Raw genomic sequence first — 5,788 nt, 5'->3', positions numbered from 1 at the left:
TTATTATAAATAACTCTATAAGTATGACTCTAAATCATCTTAAACAACCCCTTTGGTTCAATTAATTTGCTTTCAAACTTCCTTTTGTTCCTAAAATGCTAGAGAAAGTACATAGTAACAGCCAAACAAAACTTCTTTCCAATAGATTTAATTACTGTGCCCTTTGCCTCCTTATGCAACCATTTCAGAGCAGCTTTCAGGGATGATATAATTCTAGTGAACCCCATCCAATGTCGGACAAGATCCCACATAATTTTTGAGAATTTATATCTAAAAAAAATATAATCAATAGTCTCAATATCAGTTCTGTAAAATACACAGTTATGATTAACTCCTTCAACAAGTAGTTATCACTTGTAAAAAGTTTCCCTTTTATTCCCAGTCCTTTTATTCTCATCTTCTTCAATCTTGATTACTTAATGAATTTGGACTGGAACTAAAATTGGGATTGAGATTGAGGAAGAGAGTCACAAAACAAAAATTAAAGCCACATATCTATAATTCCCATCCACATTTTAAAAAACAAAGTTTAAAATTGAAGGTAAAAGAAACTCACTAGCTTCCTCACTACTAGAGAAGACGATTAAGACACAAAGATTTTTGCCAAAAAAGATGATCGAGGGATGGGTTTTTATTGGAGAAAACAATTGGGGGAGGGGAGGTTTTAGTCAAATAAGACAATCAAGGGAGAGGGTTGTTAGAGAAGACAATTGAAGAAAGACAATTGAGGAGGAAAAGTGGGGGTTGGGGCGGGAAGCATATTGTGTATCTATTTAGTTTTTTTTTGGCCTATCCCACATAAAATAGTTAAGTGCCCATTCTTAACTAGCCCAATTGTAGTGTTGTGCTGCACCAAATATGAGCTAATGACGTGGGCTTAATCTATCTTAACCTAGCCTAGGTAACAAACACATCTATAAGAGATAATTTTTCTATATAGGATTTATAGTTTGCTAATTGTAAGATGTCACGTTAATACTTGGGACCGATAGAAGCGGGATGTATGATTTAGTGGGGGTGGATCTTAATGATGTGGGCTTCCCGTTACTTTAGTGGTCCAAAATTAGTATAATATCTTATGATTGATTGGCTCCAAAACCTACGAGGAACTGCTTTGTAAGAATGGTACAAAATATGAGGAAGTGCTTTTATGAGCAAATGAATCAAATCTTTATATTAGCAAATATTCATATAGAACCCTCAAACATGTTCCCTCTGATATTTTGGGGGCAGTTAAAGTACTCTAAATTCTATTATTGTTAGTTTCACTGGGTTTTCAAGAGTTGGATATGTATGGATGAGTATGAGTTTAACCAAAAGCTTAAATTATTGAATGTTGAAGGTGAATTTAATTTGTTTATGCTTTTTTATCTCAATTTTTAATTTTTAAAAATAAAAGTTAGGTCAAACATTTTTAGTAAACAATTTTTAAAATTTTAAAAGTTAACTTTTAATTTTCTTTTAATTTTTAAAAAATAAATTTTTAAATAAATTATTCGATTTCACTATTTTCATAGTTTTTTTTCAAATATTACAGAACTATCAATAACTTAATTATATTTCTTGAAAATACATATCTATTTTAATCATTTTAAAAACTTTTAGGCTACTTATAACTTTTTTTACCAAATACTAAAAAGTTTGTTTTTTTCTTTCCTATAACCATTTTTTCACATGGGGTTGAACATTTTTAAAATAATATCAAACAACTCCTTTTTATTAGCGCCTTTAAAAGATTTTTTTTAAAAGTCACAAGGGATGAAACTAACCCTAAACACGATCATGAATATAAGTCACTTATCCGTCACTGAATTTTCTTATGTGAAAAACCCACAAGTGAAATTTTTCGATAATCTTCCCTTTACTTATAAGTTTCAACTACTCTCCCTTAAACAAAAACATGTCATTACTCATTATTGGGATAGGAATGAAGCTAGTGTCCCTTCCAGTCCGATCAATAGTTACCCACGTGCACGTGAAAAGGGATTTTCAAATTGAGAGAGATCAATAATTCTTACTATTTCTTAGATTCATAGATCCAATTCAATTCAGTGGGATCATTACTCATCCACATGATTATTAGCATTCATAGGATTAATCATTTAACATTCATAGGATTAATCACTTCTCTGTTACAAAATCCATATTTGCGAGGTTATTTGTATAAATATTTGAGCCCAATTCCAATAGTTAGTTCTACTAGCATTTACTAAAAAATCTTTGCGTAAACTTGATAAACATGAAAAATGACAATTTATTAAAAAAGCTTTAAGTTATTTGGTCTTAGTGAAGATGATGGGGATCAATTCCTTATATAAATATATTTGACAAGAATATGTGTGATTGTGTGATGTATATATATTTTTCTACATATAATGATCGTGTGATGTATATGTATATTTCTATATATAATTTAGTACGATAGTAAACCCAAATGATAAACTGAACAAAAAATGGAGGATTTGTCATCAAGATTTCTATAAACTTTATCCTTCAAAAAAAATGTTTATACATTTAGAAGCATGAAATTCGAAGTTTTAATTTGAATTTAGATCAAACATAAAATAAAATAATATTAAATTTATTTATTTTAAATTCATATAAATTAAGACCCATGACTCAATTTTCATTCTCCCAAACATTAACTAAATATATTTTGAACCCCTTTCTTAGATTGATTACACAATATAAGGCTTATCTTATCGAAGCAACCCATTTCCTTTTACAAACTTTTTTCCACCTCATCTTTTAAAAGAGAGGCCTTCAGGACAAAAGATTTGTGATTAAACTATAAATATCCTTTATAAGAATACATTTAGAGGGCATTTGGTTCGTGACATAAAAAATATTCCCATGAAATGATGCTTACAGAAATCCCATTCTTGAAAATATAAATATAGATGTCTGTTTGATAAGAATATTTTTATTTGATTTACATTATAAGATTTTTCAAGCATATACACAAAATTCTCATGTCAATATTTGGCTCCACATGAGAATCTTGTTAGAATTGGTGTATTCCCAAGAGGGGGGGTGAATTGGAATTTTAAAATTTATCACTTAGGTTATGCTGGATAAACAGCAGTATATACACAACCTAGGGTCTGCCTATTCAATTTCCAAATGCGTAGATAAGTATAATGTGAAATTTAAGTCATACGCATCATTCACCCATAACATACATGTGCGGCTAATATAAAGTGCGGAAATATAAATGAACACACGATATGTTATCGGGGTTCGGCCAACCGTGCCTACGTCCCCGCCTCGAGCTCGCAAGCTAGAGGATTCCACTAAGAGCTCACTTAAGGGTGGAGCGTCACCTTTTACAACCAGGTCAAATTAACACAGGGCTGACCTCAACCTTAACCAGGTCAATTAGCGGGGCTGACCTCAACTTACACGCCTTAACAGGACGACGCACCTAGCTTTCCTAACCGGGTCTAAGCCAATCCGGGACTATTCCAGGGCTAGTCTCCCTCTTCAGGCCCGTGCCTGGAAATACAACCAAAGTGTATTACAATGAGATGGTACAGTGATTATGCTTTCAAGTAAAGCAGATATGTACCCAAATTCGCGCAATAATATACACCACAAATATGAAATAATTTGTAAGCTCAGTGTGGTCTAAGATGTCAACTCTCAAATAGATTTACTATCGTTGTAATGAGTGCGTGAGAGTGCAAACCTAAATGATCTTTGTATCACAAGATATTTAATCTAAGTGCTCAAACAAAGATATCATCCAGACTTCATATATTTCAATCAACAAGTTTTCTCAATACACATATGTACATGAAGATCTAGCAACGTATAAGTTTGGTTTGCAAAAGGATATTCAATCTTTGTATTCAGCAAAAGATATATGAGTTAACGAGTATTGCAACAAAGATTTTATCACACTATCAAATATCTCATCAAATATTTTCAAGATTAATAACACAGTAGATATTTGAAAATGTTTTGCAATCAAAATACAAATACTATCTTCTTAAGATGTTGCAATGGAGGTGCAAATCTTAGAAGATCTATCAAAGTTTTCTTAGGATAGACTTATTAATAAAGTCCCCTAAGAATACTCAAGGTTTAGCTCTCAAGGATAATAAAACAATCAAATATGAATGGGAGAGCAAACCTACTTAGACTAGCACTCAATCAACTTACAAAGGGTTTAATTTGTATGAGAAGGTAAGTATGAGTGTAGGAGGCTTAAGAATGAGTATTATAGGGTTTTGGATTTTCAAAGAATTTTCCCTGATCAAAGTGGCTAATCCATCTTAATCTTTGCAAATGAAGGCATATATATAGGCAAAGGAGGAAATATGACCGTTGGGGACCTATAGGGTATTATTAGAAAAGTTTAATGGAGTTTAATGCATTTTAACCCTGTTTAGAAAAATATTAACCACGGTAAAAATGGGAACAACCCGAGAGGTCCGGTCGACCAAAAGTGGTTCGGTCGACCGGGATTCAAGTGGCTCGGTCGACCGGGGGAATTTTGAACTAAGGGGTCGGTCGACCGGGCAGGGCGATTTTTCAATATTCCGAGGTTCGGTCGACCGGACACTTTTTGAACTACATGGCTCGGTCGACCGGACCGCTGGGAATTTTCCCGAGACCCTTCGGTCGACCAAGTTGTTGACGAACAAAAATGGTCGGTCGACCGGGAGGTCAAACTGTTGACCCCAAGGAGGTTCGGTCGACCGAGGTCAAATGACCTATAAGTGCTCGGTCGACCGGGCCTGGGTCAAACAGTTGACCCGGACCAGTTTCGGTCGACCGGGCCAAATTGAACTGAGTTGGCCGATCGACCGAAAGTGCACCAAGTGTGCATTTCGGTCCCGAATTGACCCAACTCAATCAATTTTAAGTGCCTAATAAACATATGTGCATATGTGTGTGTCCTAAGGCCACTTGGGGTCCAATTTTGAAGACACCGAAAAAGTCCGGTGTCGGTCGACCTTCGGTCGCCCAAAGGTACACTCTAAGGTCTTTCTATGGTTCGGTTTGAGCTTACAAAGTAAATCATTCATGTGATGTGTGTGAGCTTATTACAAACCGAAAAACCCTAATTACTATTACAGACAATTTCACTGGAAAGTATTATAATTAAGAGTTTATGAAATTGTCTTCAAGCCTTTCTAGCTTTGTGCACATCTTGATTTTATCATTCTTGATTCCTGCACAAAAGCTCAACCACTCATTAGATACAATGAGTATTTGTCATAATCAAAACCGGGCGTGACCAATAAGGTCAACAATCTCCCCCTTTTTGATGATGACAAATACGACAAGCGAAAATATAGGGTTAGGCCTAATAAGGCTCCCCCTCACAATATGCATCTAATGTATTTAAATAAAACCATTAACCCATTAACCCATTATTTTTGCCCTTTTTCATCTCCCCCTTTTGGCAACAGCAAAAAAGGTCATTTGAATTTAAAAAAAAAAACTAGGCAATAAGTGATGAGTGTACTTATACATGATGAATTTTGGAAAGATGTTAGAAAAATTTCGGCAGAGTGCCGTTCGTAAATTGGACTTTCCAAAAGTAAACCTGTATAAATGTAACCTGTTTGAGTTTATATTTCCTAACAATTTATCCACAACTACTCAAACAGTTCAGCATGGTCCAATTTTAGCAAGTGAAATATTAAGCATGAATTGGACGGGTTGTGCAATAAAGGTATAACGTGTGCGCACAATCAATATAACTGGTGATTCTAAGATGTAGATGACATAGCAAACAAGATTAAACTAGAAATATACAAAACCCTTTAACAATGAA

Source organism: Malania oleifera, chromosome 7, assembly GCF_029873635.1.
Source record: "Malania oleifera isolate guangnan ecotype guangnan chromosome 7, ASM2987363v1, whole genome shotgun sequence".
Lineage (NCBI taxonomy): Eukaryota > Viridiplantae > Streptophyta > Magnoliopsida > Santalales > Ximeniaceae > Malania > Malania oleifera.
Note: the sequence above shows the minus strand (reverse complement) of the source record.